Source organism: Pongo abelii, chromosome 17 (assembly GCF_028885655.2).
Source record: "Pongo abelii isolate AG06213 chromosome 17, NHGRI_mPonAbe1-v2.0_pri, whole genome shotgun sequence".
In the NCBI taxonomy this organism is placed as follows: Eukaryota; Metazoa; Chordata; class Mammalia; order Primates; family Hominidae; genus Pongo; species Pongo abelii.
The window spans coordinates 32,131,249-32,148,766 of NC_072002.2; the positions used below are offsets into that span (position 1 = coordinate 32,131,249).

At 45.4% G+C, this 17,518-nt stretch overlaps 1 protein-coding gene across 1 annotated transcript in view; it reads left to right on the top strand.

Moving 5' to 3' along the window:
* The first annotated feature begins 5,375 nt into the window (after window positions 1-5,375).
* The window catches only part of LPIN2 (lipin 2), a 99,136-nt gene continuing 86,993 nt past the window's right edge, over window positions 5,376-17,518 (top strand). The window contains exon 1 of the mRNA XM_009252272.4: window positions 5,376-5,541. The gene's annotated coding sequence lies outside the window, so the exon portion shown is untranslated. The remainder of the gene's footprint in view (window positions 5,542-17,518) is intronic.

Here is a 17,518-nt window from a genome sequence, read left to right on the forward strand (position 1 = left end):
TATTACATTTTTAGTAGAGATGAGGTCTCTCTATGTTGCCTAGGCTGGTCTCAAACTCCTGAGCTCAAGCGATCCTCCCAAGCTCAAGCTATCTTCCCGATTTGGTTTCCTGAAATGCTGGGATTACAGTTGTGAACCACTGCGTCTGGCCAATGCATTCAAAATTTTCAGATTTGTTAAGACTTGCTTTATTTTATTTTATTTATTTATTTATTTATTTTATTTTTTGAGATGAAGTCTAGCTCTGTTGCTCAGGCTGGAGTGCAGTGGCCTGATCTTGGCTCACTGCCTCTGCGTCCTGGGTTCAAGTGATTCTCCTGCCTCAGCCTCCTGAGTAGCTGGGACTACAGTCGTGCACCACCACACCTGGCTAATTATTGTGTTTTTAGTAGAGACGGGATTCACCATGTTGGCTAGGCTAGCCTTGAACTCCTGACCTCAAGTGATCTGCCTGTCTCGGCCTCCCAAAGTGCTGGGATTACAGGTGTGAGCCACTGCACCCAGCCTATATGTGTTTTATATGTTCATATGTGACTAGCTTTAGTGAGGTTTCTGGGTTGGCTTGAGAAGTAATTTTTTTTCTTATTCTACTATTTTGCTTTTGCAATTCTATATTTATTGGGTCTTCTATTAATCTCCCTACTTAAAATACATGCTACCTTTACTTCTGCTGCACAAAACTCCCAAGGCTTCAAAAATCAACATTCAGACTCACTAGATTCAGCAAAAATCCTCCAGGCATATGCTGACTTTGGCTTGGCTTACCTCTCTGGGTTCTGACCTTCACCCTGTCCTGGGGCAATTTCTTAATTTCTTGCCAGTTTATAGATGCCTTCCAGAATATATTTTTATTATTTTGCCCAGTATTTTTGTTTTTGTTTTCAGTGGGGGAAAGTTGGTCTAGACACCCAGCTGAGCATATTAGGTGAAATAGAAATCTTCACTTATTTTTCATCACATATTTATTGAGCACCTACTATGTGTATAATAAGTACTATAATTGTGATCTGTACAAGGGGGACTAGAGGCATAAGAAAAAATACATCGACTGGGGTAGGGCAGTAGGGCAATTGAGGGAAGGTGGTGGGAGGTAGTTAAAAATACAGGTTTGTGCTGGGCCTGGTGGCTCATGCCTGTAATCCCAGCACTTTGGGAGGCCGAGGTGGGCGGATCACTTGAGGCCAGGATTTTGAGAACAGCATGGGCAACATGGCAAAACCCCATCTCTAGTAAAAATAAATTTAAAAAAATAGTTTTGGTTCATTCATTTGATGGCTAAATAATAACTTTTTTAGAAAGAGAAGAAAAAAATACGGGTTTAGGAGTCAAGGAGGGCTGGAGGCAAATTCTAGCAACACTGCTGATGAGTTGTGAGATCTGGGGCAAGTCACTCAACATCTCTGTGCCGTAATTTCTTCATCTGTAAACTGGTGTTAATGATAGAAGTTGAATTACTAGAAGAGCTGGGCACACAGTGATGTTACAGAAAATGTTAGCTATTCTCTGTCCTCACAGAGAAAGAGATGCAGAAGCTGGGAATAACAAAGCTATTTTTCTAAGGTTGAATCACCTCCCCTGGGAGCTTCCAGACAGGAGGGCATAGGACCACCTGCTTCCAACTCCAGGTTGGGGATACTTGATTCTTATTCTAGAGAAAATCCTTCTCTACTTTTCAGATTCCCTCAAAGATATGCCTTCTCCCTGGCCCTCTCCCCCTTGACTGAGATAGGTTCCTCACTGAGCATAGTGTTTTGGAAATAAAAGACAGGAAGGAAATGTCTTGCAGACAACTTCTGCTTTCCACTCTGCCAACAACCTCCTGAGACAAGCAGAATGCCTGGGTGCATTCTTATAAGGAGAAGAAGAAAGAGAGAACTCTAAGGAAAAACACAGAAGTTAATATATGAAAAATTATTCTTGCCAGCTACCGTGGCTCAAGCCTGTAATTCCAGTACTTTGGGTGGCTAAGGTGGGAGGCTCGATTGAGCCCAGGAGTTTGAGGTTGCAGTGAACCGTGATCACACCACTTCACTTTGGCCTGAACAACAGAATGAGACCCTGTCTCCAAAAAAAAAAAAAAAAAATCCTGTTGCAAAAGGGATGATGGAATGGCTGAAGCATACATACTAGAAGGAGCAGGAGAGAAAATTAGAAAGAAAAGGAGCACACTGGATGCCATGCTAGGGAACTTGGCTTGCTTCCTCAAGACAATGGGTTGCCAACCACCTGTGCCATGGCCAGGTCTGCAATTCAGAGTAGAGGATGCTTAGAATTGGGCAGGACTAGAGGGTAGGGAGACCAGCTGGCATATTCCTACAATGGACCACAAGAGAAATGGCGAGGGCCTAATCACAAGCAGGAGTGAATGGTGCAACAGAGGAGAGCCCTCAAAGTGGCCAATAGAGTAGCTCTGCAGAGAGCTAGAGCAGGAGTGACAAGACTTCCCTTAGCAAGAGTAGGAATGATGAGGAGGAATAATGAGGAGGAATGATGGAGACAGCAAGGGAGTAGAGGGAAATGAGACTCCCTCCTAGGTTTCTGGCAAGTATGTCTAAACAGATGACAGCGCCATCAGCCAGGATAGGAGATTCAGAAGGAGCAGGTTTGAAGAAGCACAAATAATGGGTTTGAATCTGACATCACTGTGGACCTTGCTGGTTGAGACGTTGAAAGCCACTGAGCACAGGAATGTAGAATTCAGAGGAGTTCCCACTAATGAGGGGAGGAGAGAGTTTCAAGAAGGAAATAATGATCAACAGCATTTTGCCCTGCAGAGATCATGAGGCATGGGACATGAAAGGGGTCTGTTTTATTTGGCAACCAGAAGGTCATCAGTGACTTTAGCCTGAGCAGTTTCAGGGTTAGAGGAGGAGCAACCTTGTGAAGATGGGAGAAAACCTGAAACTCTTTCAGGTAGCTTGGGTGGGAAGAGAAGCTGTGTGATAAGTCGACAGCCTGAGGGGGAACCGAGGGGCCACAAAAGCTTCTTTTTCAAGTGCAGGAATGAAGCCAGAATTGAGGAAGAGGGGACAATTAGTGGAGTGAGGTTCCTCACCTTGGAGCTGGAAGGTGGTGGGTCAGAGGCCAGTTGAAGGAAGCGCTTTCTTCCTCTGACACTACAGTGGAGTAGGTGGATCTGGGGTGGCCCCTCCACACTTCCTAGGGCAGGAGGTGAAGGGATTTATCATGCAACAAACATTTAATGAGTCACCACTTTGCTTAAGTGATGGTGTAAGCTGGTGGACACGGGAAAATGAGGAAAATATTAGCAATATGAACCAATCGTTCTGAGTGAGGTCTCAAACACAAGGTTGTTTGGAGGAAGGGAGGGGAGCTCTAGGGCTTCCTGAATGATGAAAGGAAGGAAGGGAGCTTGGCAGAATATTTCCCTCCCAAGGCAGAGATAGAGAAAATAGCCTGAGAGAAACAGGAAAAGTCTAAGTGGGAAAAACGGAAGAAAGGAAAGAAAATAAACTCTAACAGCCTGTTCCAGGTTGCAGACACTAAAGCAGGCACTTTATAGGTTATCACGAGGAATCCACAAAACAATTCTGTAAGAAAGACACTACTATCTTTATTTTATTGACGTAGAAACTGAGGATTAAATTCTTTCTCTAGCTTTAATTTTTCTTCTCCATATTTATAAAATCCATTGAATATGGAGGGGGATATTTTAGTCCTCTTAAATTTTTATTTTACTTGTGAAGCCAAGTGAGAAGCAGTGAAATGAGGAAAATTCCTAGTGGGCTTGTGCCAGTGAAACTACCTATGTTTCTTTAGGGCCTTGATTACAGATGGGGCAAAACTTGATCGAGTTTCACAGAAAAGCAGAAGGAACTTAAGTGAGGAAGTGGTTGCCTGCTTCCTGGATCCAAGCACTGCCCAGCTACACCAGGCACTGGTGGGAAGAAACTCGACTGCAGCTGGATCCTTCAAGGAACAGCTTTGTGTATGCAAATGCCTATTTCAGTACCCTCAGAACTGTACAAATGATCACACACAAGATGCACCTCATAAATTAACTGGCATTTATATAGAAGTAACATAGGCTTCTGTTCATTACTTTCAATCATAGAATAGTAATAGAGTAGGCTGCAAATTAAAAACCAGTGTGCACCAATAGTATATAGCACCAGCAATCCAGTTTTTTTTGGTTTTTTTTTGAGACAGAGTTTCGCTCCCAGGCTGGAGTGAAGTGGCACGATCTCGGCTCACTGCAACCTCCGTCCCCCCGGGTTCAAGTGATTCTACCGCCTCTGCCTCCTAAGTAGCTGGGATTGCAGGCGCGCCAACACGCCCGGCTAATTTTTGTATTTTTAGTAGAGGCGGGGTTTTGCCATGTTGGCCAGGCTGGTCTCCAACTCCTGACCTCAGGCGATCGACCCGCCTCGGCCTCCCAAAGTGCTGGGATTACCGGCGTGAGCGCCCGGCCCCATTTCTTTTCTTTTCGAGACGGAGTCTCTCTGTCGCCAGGCTGGAGTGCAATGGTGCGATGTCGGCTCACTGCAACCTTCGCCTCCCGGGTTCAACTGATTCTCCTGCCTCAGCCTCCAGAGAAGCTGGGATTACAGGCACGCGCCACCACGCCTGGCTGGTTTTTTGTATTTTTAGTAGAGACGGGGGTTTCTCCATGTTGGCCAGGCTGGTCTCGAACTCCTGACCTCAAGTGATCCGCCTGCCTTGGCCTTCCAAAGTGCTAGGATTACAGGCGTGAGCCACCCATTTCTTAAAAAGTATATTTTAATGCTGGGGACGGTGGCTCATGCCTGTAATTCCAGTACTTTGGGAGGCCAAGGTGTGAGGATGCTTGAGCCCAGGAGTTGGAGACCAGCCGGGGTAACACAGCGATAAAAAGAATAAACAAAAAACAACAGAACCCCGGCATATTTTTAAAAATGAGTTGTGTAATAGGATTTTTTTTTTTTTTTTTTTTTTTTTGGTGGAGATGTAAGTAAGCAAAGGAGATGTGCTACTAGTGATCAAAAGGGGATTATAAAACATTCACTCCCTAGACTTTATTTGCACTTTAATATCCCTTTTTGGCAATTGGGCTCTCAGTCCCACGTGACCTGCCGCAGGGTTGCCATGGGGACCGGAAGAAACTTTTTTTTAAAAAAAAAGTAAGGTTCCTGTCGCCCGAGGCACTAGAAAATCGAGGCCCCGCCCTCACTCGGCCAGGGGCCCAGGCCCGCAGCCCAGGGACTGGGAGCGGCGAGAAGCCGCACGACTGCCGCTCGGCGGCGGGGGCGCGGCGCGCAGCCGGGAGCGCGCGTCACGTGGCTGGGGCGGGGCCTGCGCGCTGCCCGCCCGCCAGCTGCCGGCTTGGCCGCCGCAGCCGCCGCGTCCCATTCATGAGGGCCGCCCGACTCAGCTGCGGCCCGGGCGGCTTCCAAGGCAGCGGCGGCTGCGGGCGCTCCGACCCCGCGCGCGCCCCCGACCGGCCCCGCCCCCTCGGCTTCCCTCCTCGGCGGGTCCTAGCCGTCGCAGTCCAGCCGCCGCCTGTCCTCAGCCGCCCGCTGGCCGGGAGCGGAGCCGCCGTAGGTAAGTGGGCGCGGGCCGGGCTCCTCGCAGGCGTCCCTCCGGGGCTGGCGGCGAGTGCCTGCGCCTGGGGGCTTCCCTCGGCGCGGGCCCGGGGCTGTCCTGCCGGAGGTTGGGACCCTCCGGGGCGGCGCGGGCCCGGGGCTGTCTTGCTGGAGGCCGGGACCCTCCGGGGCGGCGCGGGCTGAGCCGTCCCCTCCTCGCGCCCCGGTCCCCGCTTCCCGGTCCCCGCGTCCCAGTCCCCGCCTCGCCGCGACCGCGCCACGTAGACGCGGCCCCTACCGCCGCCGCCGCCGCAGGACGGACCGGCGGGGCGCGCGGGGAGCCGGGGGCGGCGGGGCGTCAGTGGTGGATGCTGAGGACTCTGAACCCGCGCAGTTCCTCCGCCGCCGCCCTGGGGATGGTTACCCGAGACCACCCCGACCCCTGGGTTTGGGCCGCGGAGGGGAGTGCGGAAGGCGCGCGGGAGGCCGCGTCTCCATCCCGCCCCCAGCCCTGCGGGAGGGGGCGCCGGGCACGTGATCTGCTGCGAGGCGGGGGCCGCCGAGTTGCTGGTATTTCTTCCCCGCCGCGCTTTGCCCCGCACCTCCGCCTTCAAGCTGTGTGGACCGGGTTCAAATGTGGTTAGTTTTCTCAAAGCCCCCAGCCCCCGGTGCAGATCTTAATTTGTAAGGAACATGTTCATATACAGTTTGTACTGAGAGCCTCTCTGTCAACTTCTAACGCCAGCGGATCACCATTTTCTCCACTCGCCTGAACATTTTAAGACTCTTTTCATTGAAAATTCAAGATGACTTTTTTAGGCATAATTATGCAAACCAGTACCAGAAAGATCACCCTTCCTTTCAGAAAAGTACTGGAACTCTGAATACTTGGAAATGCTTTGAAGGACTACTTAGTAAATGGCCAAACTAATTTTTAATGCACATATGGGGGCTTACCTGTTTTTTTTTAATTGAAAACGAGGCTCTAGACTTGGTGTCAAGGTAGGCCCTGTTGAAGTTCTTTACCCAGTAGTGATGCTGGGTGTTACTGTTTATTAAAACTTGGCCTGGCTAGATTATAATGTTTTGACAATGCAAAGTCGGTTTTGAAATACATTTTGAAATATTTACGAATTATTTAGTGGCCCATACTGGTTTATATTTTAACGGTCTGGTGTTGATCGTTCTCAGTGGCTTAAGATTGAGAAGAAGTGTGGCAGGTGATGCTGAAGCGGGGGAGAAGCGGCAGAGCCGGCCACACAGTGCAGGGGACGGAGACAGGTGCTGGGCTCGTCCTCCTGCAGCATCCTCAGTTGTTGGAGGGCAGTCATCCTCATGCCGTACCCAGCCAGAGAAGAAAAAGAACAGTGTGAAGCCACATGTGATAGCCGTCCAACATCGGCTCTTCACTCCAATTAAATTGTAGTTGATTGTGGTATGTCAGACTGAAGTATCTCTTTTATTTCGAGACAGAGTCTCACTCTGTCGCCCAGGCTGGAGTGTAGTTGCGCGATCTCCGATCACTGCAATCTCCGCCTCCTCTGTTAAAGCGATTCTTGTGCCTCAGCCTCCCGAGTAGCTGGGATTACAGGCATGAGCCACCACACCCAGCTAATTTTTGTATTTTTATTAGAGACCGGGGGTTTCACCATGTTGGCCAGGCTGGTCTCGAACTGCCGACCTCAGGTGATCCGCCCCCACCTCGGCCTCCCAAAGTGCTGGGATTATAGGCGTGAGCAACCGCCCCGGCCAGACTGAAGTATCTCCATGCCCAACTTTTGATAGAGGTAGCCATAGATAGAAAGCTAGAAATGAAACGACAGGTTCTGTTTTAACGTTTGATGGCACAGTTGAGAGTCAATAGGGACGCATTATGCTTAAGAGAAGCTGGAAATGAAGTGTTTGAAAACCCTTGAACACTATAGTAAAGCACTGTTAAGAAGCAAATAATAGAGTCAGCTGGGGCTTTGTCGCCTTTATTGCTAGGAGAATGTAGCAATAGAAGTTCTCATCGCCCTGTATTGCAGTTTTGGTTTTAAGGACTGGACCCAGAGTTCCTGAAAGCCAAACTCCATAGCTGCTCCCTAAGTTCCAAGCACATAGCCGGCTTTGGGATGCGATTCGGTCGAGGTCTGTTGAATGAAGGTGGACGCAGCAGGCAGTTTGTCCTTACCAGTGACCTGGAAGCCGGTGGCACTTCGTGAGTGAGCTCACTTACATTCCCTGAATGGTGAGGCATGGATGAATATTCCTGGTGGTGCCACGTGTTAGAGGTGGTAAAGGGTCAAATGTTTACTTTATTAATATTACATTATGGCTTGGTTCTCTGTGTCAGCTATTTTTCTATGCCTTGGGTACTTATTTCCTAATATATATCAGCACAGTAACGCTTAGCTGGAGGCTTTGTCTTGTTAGTTGATAGATGAGTGGTAACAGGTAGATTTGGTTGTCTCCCATAGGTGCTTAGCAATTTAAATCAAGAGGTTTTTCTTTAAGCCTGATTTAAGTCTTTCCATCTTTAATTTAAATCCATTTCTTTTTACTCTGACCCCAGTGACTGTCATTGAGTGTGTATTTGCCCTACTTGCCGTGCCAGATTGGTAGGCAGTGGTTTGGAATCTTCATTTTAAAATCCTGTTTTTCTCTCTCCAATACCCTTCACTGCTTGGTAAGTTTTTACACTTCTCAATGAGACCCAGAGTCTTGTGACCTACCATTTGCCTCCTTCATGATGAAACAACTCACAAGTTGGTAGACAGCCTCCAGTTGGCAGAATCCTATGTATAATGTGTCTTTAAAACTTGAAGAGTTTGAAGGTATTATAGCCTGGAGCAGTAAGTTTTATGGCTATACCTTGGTAATAAGAGATTTGAATAACTTGGGTTAGCGGCTTTGGTAATTAACTGTGATTTTTGGAATCCACCTCTCCTGCTGTCAGCTTGAGTCTTCATTTTAGTAACACACTATTACTAACACTAAACGCTTATTACATGTGTGTTTCAAGACAAGCGTGAGGGAGTTGCTCACCCTGGGGTCCAAATGAAGCAGTCAGTGGCAACCCATGTGTAGTGGGGAAATGGCCAGAATCCTGCCGGGGCCACTTGGTGGGCTACCTTGCTCTTGATTTTCAGCAGGAAGCTGGTGGAAGCTGGGATTGGGCATCTGTCTCTGCTCAACTTCTCAGTCAGAATGGAAGGAGAAGAAAAAAAATCTGTTAGAAGGTAAACTGTGTTTTAATACAAGATAAAACTCTTAATGTCACCTTCAGGATTAAAATGATGATAAAGTAAACATTTTTACTAATTTGATTCACTGACTGCAATTCAGTCTTTTTTTGCTAAAGCCTTTGAATGTTGTATTTCGGTGATCAGGGTTTGTCAGCTTATGTTAAAACTGTTAACAAGAAATGAGGAAGAAGGCTGGGCGCAGTGGTTCACACCTGTAATCCCAGCACTTTGGGAGGCCGGCGGATCACCTGAGGTCAGGAATTCGAGACCAGCCTGGCCAACGTGGTGAAACTCTGTCTCTACTAAAAATACAAAAGAATTAGCCAGGTGTGGTTATGCGTGCCTGTAGACCCAGCTACTCTGGAAGCTGAGGCAGGAGAATCGTTTGAACCTGGGAGGCAGAAGTTGCAGTGAGCCGAGATCGTGTCACTGCACTCCAGCTTGGGTGACAGAGCGAGACTCCGTCTCAAAAAACAAACAAAGAATGGTACCTATTTTTATAATCTTTGAATTTAGAATTTTACTAGTGTTTTTTTGTTTGTCACCCAGGCTGGAGTGCAGTGTCACGATCTTGGCTCACTGCAACCTCCGCCTCCCAGGTTCAAGCAATTCTCCTGCCTCAGCCTCCTGAGTAGCTGGGACTACAGGCACGTGCCACCACACCTGGCTAATTTTTTGTATTTTTAGGAGAGACAGGGTTTCACTGTGTTAGCCAGGATAGTGTTGATCTCCTGACCTCGTGATCCGCCCGCCTTGGCCTCCCAAAGTGCTGGGATTACAGGCGTGAGCCACCGCACCTGGCCGAAACAATTCTTTTGAAAGAGAGAAGTCTCCCTGTGTTGCCCAGGCTAGTCTCAGACTCCTGGGGTCAAGTGAGCCTCCTGCTTTGGCCTCCTAAAGTGCTGGGATTACAGGCGTGAGCCACTGCACCCGGACAGATCTGTTGATTTTAAAGTGGGTATGAGGCCTGAGCCCTGGAGTTCGAGACCAGCCTGGCCAACATGGCAAGACCCTGTCTCTCCAAAAAAAAAAAAAAAAAAAAAAAAACCAGCTGTGGTAGTGCGGGCACCTGTGTGATCCCAGCTGCTCAGGAGGCTAAGGTCAGAGGATGGCTTCAGCCAAGGAGTTGGGGCTGCAGTGAGCCATGTTCACGGCACTGCTGGATGACACAGTAGAACCCTGAGTCTGAATAAATAAATACATGAGTAAGTGGGAAGGAGGGAAGGAAGGAAGGATCTAGGTTTAAAAATTATTTGGCTTTGGTGGTTATGACTAAGCTGTATTAGATGAAGGGAGGAGCTAAAGATGGGGAAAGCATCCTTCAGAAACTTTAAAGTTAGAACTGGTAATTTTACTGCCCAAAAAATAGATATATGGTACAAAGTAACTTTGTTAGTGACAGATTGAATTTCTGCATTTACCTATTTCTGAAATAAAGGGATAAGTGATCTTAGAATATTTATTTAAACTTCTATTTTATTTGAGACAAGGTCTCACTTGGTCACCCAGGCTGGAGTGCAGTGGTGCAATCTCGGCTCACTGCAACCTCTGCTTCTAGGGCTCAAGCAATCCTCCCACCTCAGACTCCCGAGTAGCTGGGACCACAGGCAGGCACCACCGTGCCCAGCTAATTTTTGTACTTTTCTGTAGGACAAGGTATCATGTTGCCCAGGCTGGTCTCGAACTCCCGGACTCAAGTGAGCCACTATGCCCAGCCTAAGCATCCGTTTTTAAATTTAAAATAAGATGGTCTCTTTTTATAAAAGGAATCATAATTATAAACAAAAAGTTCATTGGTTAGTATGGGATTGCAGTTTGCCTAGAAGACTTTGTATACCGCTGACTAAACAGTAGAATTGTGTGCTGACCAAGATTGTCCTCATCTATTCAGTGCATTATGATATGACATTTATGGTTCCTGGCAAGATAGATATGTCCAGCAGCACTGGAGACATGGCTTTAAACTTATTCTGAAAGGGAGGTGTCCAGAATGCAAACAGCTCTTAAAAAGTATTTGGAAATAATTTATTCAGTATAAGGTCATCTGATCATTTGATTATATGATTTTGAATTGCTCTCCGGTATGTGCCAGCAAAACCATCTCATCGTTAATATGAATTAGAAGCTCTGATTTGGAGCTGCTTGAATTGTTATGGATATTTTTCCTGACAGTTGAGTCGATAAACTTGTGGTCTTTGTAAAACAATGTGCTTTTCTTATGAGCCAACATAAGTTAAGGAATATTAGGGCTTAGTTGCAGCATCATAGGGGATATAATATATCTTTTGTTTGTTTTAGGAGGCTGTGTTATTTTTTTCTTTGTAAACACTCTGAGATGTCTGTCCACATATTACATTTCTTTAAACTCTTTTTTAACAGTATTTTTTAAAATTAATAATAGGTACCTGGATGGGTGTGGTGGCTCACGCCTGTAATCCCAGCACTTTGGGAGGCCCAGGCGGGCGGATCACGAGGTGAGGACATCGAGACCATACTGGCTAACACCGTGAAACCCCGTCTCTACTAAAAATACAAAAAATTAGCCAGGCGTGGTGGCGGGCACCTGTAGTCCCAGCTGCTCTGGAGGCTGAGGCAGGAGAATGGCATGAACCTGGGAGACGAAGCTTGCAGTGAGCCAAGATAGCACCGCTGCACTACAGCTCTGGGCGACAGAGCAAGACTCTGTCTCACAAAAAAATAAATAAATGTAAATAAATAACTAAATAGGTACCTATTTGACATTATAGCCGTAATGTCACTTTACATATAAACTATTCGAGAATAAGAGTTACTTAGAGAAATACTACTTAAGAGAGAGAGATAAAGCTTTCTGTTTTTATTATTTAAAGTGTTAAACAAATACTTTTTTTTTTTTTTTTTTTTTAAAGAGACAAGGTCTCACTTTGTCACTCAGGCTGGAGTGCAGTGGGGCTATCACAGCTCACTGCAGCCTTGACCTCCCCAGCCCAAGCAATCCTCCTACCTCAGCCTCCCCAGTAGCTGGGACTACAGGGCTGCGCCACCATGCTTGGCTACTTTTTTTTTTTTTTTTTTGAGATGGAATCTCGCTCTGTCGCCCAGGCTGGAGTATGGTGGTGCGATCTCGGCTCACTGCAAGCTCCGCCTCCCGAGTTCATGCCCTTCTCCTGCCTCAGCCTCCCAAGTAGCTGGGACTACAGGCTCCCACCACCATGCCTGGCTAATTTTTTGTATTTTTAGTAGAGATGGGGTTTCACCGTGTTAGCCAGGATGGTCTCGATCTCCTGATCTTGTGATCTGCCTGCCTCGGCCTCCCAAAGTGCTGGGATTACAGCGTGAGCCACCGCGCCCGGCCCATGCTTGGCTAATTTTTGTATTTTTTTGTAGAGACCAGGCTTCGCTATGTTGCCCAGGCTGGTCTTGAACTCCTGGGCTCAAGTGATCTGCCAGCTGTCCTGGGATTACAGGCGTGAGCCACTGTGCCTGGTCAACAAATGCTTTATAAGAAAGGACTGATCTTCTGTTGCAGGATTTTCTAACTGGCTTAGCTGTTAAAAATAACTTACCTAGGTAGCATTATTTGAAATATAGAAATTTGGCATTTTGGGGTCTTAATCTAGTCTATCCACTGACATTCTTAGTCTGTTGTAAAGTGGTGCTGATGCCTTCTACTTAGGAACACTAGGTATTTCGAGGAGGTGTTTAATATTTGTAAAAGATTATCATTATTACAGTTACCTTATTGAACAACTTCTTTAGGCATTTTGCTAAGTTTTTTACGTAAAGTATCTCTCTTAAGAGTCACAACAACTGTACAACGTACAGATAATAATGCTGTTTTCTAGGTGAGAACCCTGAAGCTGAAAGAGATTTGCCAGAGGCCACAGCCATGTGGCAGCGATGACCTGCCTCCCCACATTGCCTTGTTCCTATGCTGCCCCACTGCCTAAGGACTCTGACAGTTCCTGTGCATTGCTTTATCATCCCTAAATCAATTTTAGCGTTTTGTTTTTGCTTCATTATGATTATTGTTGTTAATTGTTATTTTTAGAGATGAGGTCTTGCTGTGTTGCCCAGGTTGGTCTCAAAGTTCTGGGCCCAAGCAGTCTTCCCGTTTCCACCTCCCAAAGTGCTGGGATTGCCGGGTTGGGCCACCACACCTGGCCATTGTTACTTTTGTTAGGTAGAACTGGATAAGGGGGGTGTGTGTGTGTGTGTGTGTGTGTGTGTGTGTGTGTGTGTGTGTGTGTGTGTGTGTGTGTGTGTGTGTGTGTGTGTGTGTGTGTGTGTGTGTGTGTGTGTGTGTGTGTGTGTGTGTGTGTGTGTGTGTGTGTGTGTGTGTGTGTGTGTGTGTGTGTGTTTAACATAGGGTCTTGCTCTGTTGTCCAGGCTGGAGTACAGTGGCACGATCTCAGCTCACTGCAGCCTGGACCTGCTGGGATCAAGCAATCCTCCTGCTTGTGCCTTCTGAGTAGCTGGGACCACAGGCATGTGCCACCATCCCCGGCTAATTTTAGTTTTAATAGACATAAAGGTCTTGCTATATCAGCTGAGGAAGATCTGAAACTTCTGGGCTCAAGCGATCCTCCCACCTCAGCCTCCCAAAGTGCTGAGGGGGTTACAGGCATGAGCCACTGTGTCCTGCTGAGATGCTTTTCTTTTCTTCTTCTTTTTTTTTTTTTTTTTTGAGACGGAGTCTTGCTTTGTCACCTAGACAGGAGTGCAGTCATGCACGATCTTGGCTCACTGCAGCCTCTGCCTCCTGGGTGTAAACGATTCTCCTGCCTCGGCTTCCCTAGTAGCTGGGATTACAGGCACCTGCCACCAAACGCTGCTAATTTTTGTATTTTTAGTAGAGACGGGGTTTCACCATGTTGGCCAGGCTGGTCTCAAACTCCTGACCTCAAGTGATCCACTGGCCTCAGCCTCCCAAAGTGCTGGGATTACAGGTATGAGCCACTGCACCTGGCTGAAGCTTTTCTTTATAGATGTCAGCATCTGTAAATTGGTAACAGAGAGATAGCACCTACTTTATAGGAGCTGTGTGTTTCTCTGGGTTATTTATGTTTTCAAAGGCAATTGTGTCAAGGAGAGAAATACCAGCCAGGAAGACGGGGAGGTGATGTGGCCCTACCATGCCTACTTGGTGCACTTTGGAATGAGTTGGGCAAGGTGAACCTGATGTTCTTTGGCCTGTGTTTCACAGCATGAGCATATCACTGGGCTAAGACTGGATTGAATGTTTAAGCTGTATTTCTCATGCAACATGATCCCTAAAACAACCTAAATATTGCTCTCGGGCTCATCCTGATAGGAAGGTGACTAAACGTGTTGGGGAGGAGGAAATGGGCTCAGTGGGACTATGTGAGACATGGTATGTCAGGATCCAACATGGTGCCTTCTTCGAGGATTTTCCCTCATAATTTTGACAGTTCCTGATTTGAGTAAGTATACACTGTGACTCCTGGGTTACATGGCAATGGACTGTGTGTAGAAGGATCCTTAAGTTAAACAGTTTCAGAGTTGAATAGAGCTTCTAGTCTTTTACTCTGTTCAGTATCGGGGGAACCAGCCCCCAATATTTTAACGTAGGTTCTTTCTGTTTTCCCTAAGTGTTGGCTGGTCTGAGAAATAAAGAGAAAGAGTACAAAGAGAGGAATTTCACAGCTGGGCCTCCGGGGGTGACATCACATATTGGTAGGACCATAATGACGACCCCGAGCCCCAAACCGGCAAGTTTTTATTAGGGATTTTAAAAGGGGAGGGGGTGTATGAACAGGGAGTAGGTCACAAGGATCCCATGCTTCAAAGGGCAATAAGATCACAAGGCAAAGGCAAAATTAGAACTACTGATGAGGGTCTATGTCCCGCTGTGCACATATTGTCTTGATAAACATCTTAACAGGAAACAGGGTTCAAGAGCAGAGAACCAGTCTGACTAGAATTTACCAGGCTGGAATTTCCCAATCCTAGTAAGCCTGAGGGTACTGCAGGAGACCAGGGCGTATTTCAGTCCTTATCTCAGCTACATAAGACAGACAATCCCAGAGCGGCCGTTAATAGACCTGCCCCAAGGAATGCATTCCTTCCACATGGTATCAATTATTAATATTCCTTGCTGGGAAAAGAATTCAGCAATATCTCTCCTCCTTACACGTTCGTTTATAGGCTCTCTGCAAGAAGAAAAATATGGCTCTATTCTGCCCAGCCCTGCAGGCAGTCAGACCTTATGGTTATCTTCCATTGTTCCCTGAAAATTGCTGTTATTCTGTTCTTTTCAGGGTACAGTGATTTCATATTGTTCAAACACACGTTTTACAATCAGTTTGTACAATAGTGGTGCTGAGGTGACGTACATTCTCAGCTTACGAAGATAACATGATTAAGAGATTAAAGTAAAAACAGACATAAGAAATTATAAGAGTATTATTAGGGAAGTGATAAATGTCCATGAAATCTTCACAATTTATGTTCAGAGACTGCAATAAAGACAGGCGTAAGAAGTTATAAAAGTATTAATTTTGGGAACTGATAAGTGTCCATGAAATCTTCACAATTTATGTTCTTCGGCCTCGGCTCCAGCTGGTCCCTCTGTTCAGGGTCCCTGACTTCCTGCAACAGTTCAGAAATCCAGGTCCCATCACATTGTTGGTAGCCAGTGGAAACCCCTAATACAGTTGAGTATCTGAATTCTTTTTGAGCAGATCTGTCTTTTGAACTAGTGCTTTCTTCACTGTGTCGTTTGACTCACTTGGTAACTACATCTGCAGATGAGCTCCCCGCTAATGGAGTTTTAGTGGTGTTTTACTTAGTGTAATTGAATAAATGAATGCTACATCAGGTCTGATGAAGAACCTTTCATTAAATAGAAATATATTCATAGACTTTTGGGAATTCCCAAATTCATGAATATACTTTTGATGTATCATTTACTCAGTTGTCTCTTTTGTAATAGGGAGATAACAATACCTACTTGACAGGCTGGTTCTGAGGATTAAATGCGGTCGTATGTTAAACTGGAGCCCGCATCCACCTCTAGGTCTTACTAGGCCAGAGAAGCCAGTGTTGAGAGAGTCATAGGACAAAGGGCGAAAGGTTAATGAATGAACATTCCTCTTGTCCCGAAGTAGCTGATGATAGTGTCATAGAGGAATCAAGTAGGTCTGCTTCTGCGTAAAGCAAGGTTTTATGAATCAGGGACAGGGAGGGACTTAGAAGGGAGTACTGCTTGAGCGAGTGTGGAAAGTCTGAGGAACTGTCTTGGAGTTAGCTCTGGGCTTATATTTTTAATGTGAGAATTTAATGTTTAGTTGAAAGCTTATTTTTATCTCAAAGAAAAACATTGTTTAATGTGTTGCTTAGAATTTCTTTCTTGACCCAGAAAGAAAGAAATTTCTTTATTCTCATAGTGCCAAAGTTAGAAATCTTGTATACAAATCTCATGCACAACATGTGTTTATAAATGTAATCCTTAAGATTTTTCCATCATTTCATCTATGGCTGCATGAATTTTGTTAATGTGTGGGCCTGTAGGAGGGACTTTATCTTTGTATTTAGAATGGGACGTCTAGAAAGCACAGTTGTGTATACCTAGTATATTGCAGGTGAGCGTTTAACTAAAATAAAAAAATTTGCTGATTAGTTCATAAGGCCTCTAACATTTTTCTATAAGCTTGAATAATTGATTTTCATAGAATGGACACCAATTTTCTTAGCTTATAAAACTACATGAAATGTTATTCTCTGCCAGTTGAAAAACGTAGGTACTGGTATACCTATATTGTTACGGTGGCTTTTTTTTTTCTTTTTTTTGGTCTTTTGAAGGTCATCCTTTTAAATGCTGGCTGAGTCTTTCAGTGCTATCCTTGTCATCAAATGGAAATGGACCTTCCCCCTGTAAGTGTGGTATCTTCATGACAGTCAAGAAATAGGACTTTTGTTTTAGGACATCTCCCTGTCCCAAGTGAATTAACTAGATAACTTTGTTGTATTTAAATTTCCTGATTTGTTTGTTTTGTCTTACTAATGAAACATACCTACATGTCGTATGGACCATAGATGCTGATCCTGAGGGTTGGAAAGGAACTTCTCCTAATTAAAAGCAAAACAAAAAAGCCTTACAATGCTTATATTTGCTTGGTGTTCATATTTTCCTTCCCTTAAGTAGTTTTCATTTCTGTAAATATGATTCTTATTCATTAGGCTATATCACATAATAGTTCTATTTATCTTTTAAAATCTTAAGTATATTATTTTTATATGTAATTTAAACATTTAAGTACATAGTACTGTGAGGTTCATAATGAAAAACCCCAGTTCTCTTTCTCACAGCTGATTACTGCTCCCTAGCAAAAGCCCCTTTCATTTCTTTTCTGTTGCTTGTGGGATTTGATTCCATGCTTGTATGCATACACTACTGTAGCTTGTTTTTTTCATTTTAGACCTTCTCTATTGATTTCCTACGCTGCAAGATGAAGGTTCATCTCTTACATAACCCTCCTCTCACACGCACATTTCTTTATACTAAGCTCTTGATACCATTTTCTAATTTTGTTAATATTCATTGTTTATATTTTCATGGCTAAATATTGCTTACAGCTAAGCATATGCAGTGATTTTATTTCTTCGCCAGTTCAAATTTTTCTTTTCTCTGGAGTCAACAATTATTTTATTGGGTTACATGTCTTAGTACCAGTCACAAATTCAGGCCCCCAGTTTCTGATAGGACTACAGAACTCTGCAGTCAACACCTCACTCACCCTGAATCCCAGTAATTTCCTGTGTTGGATT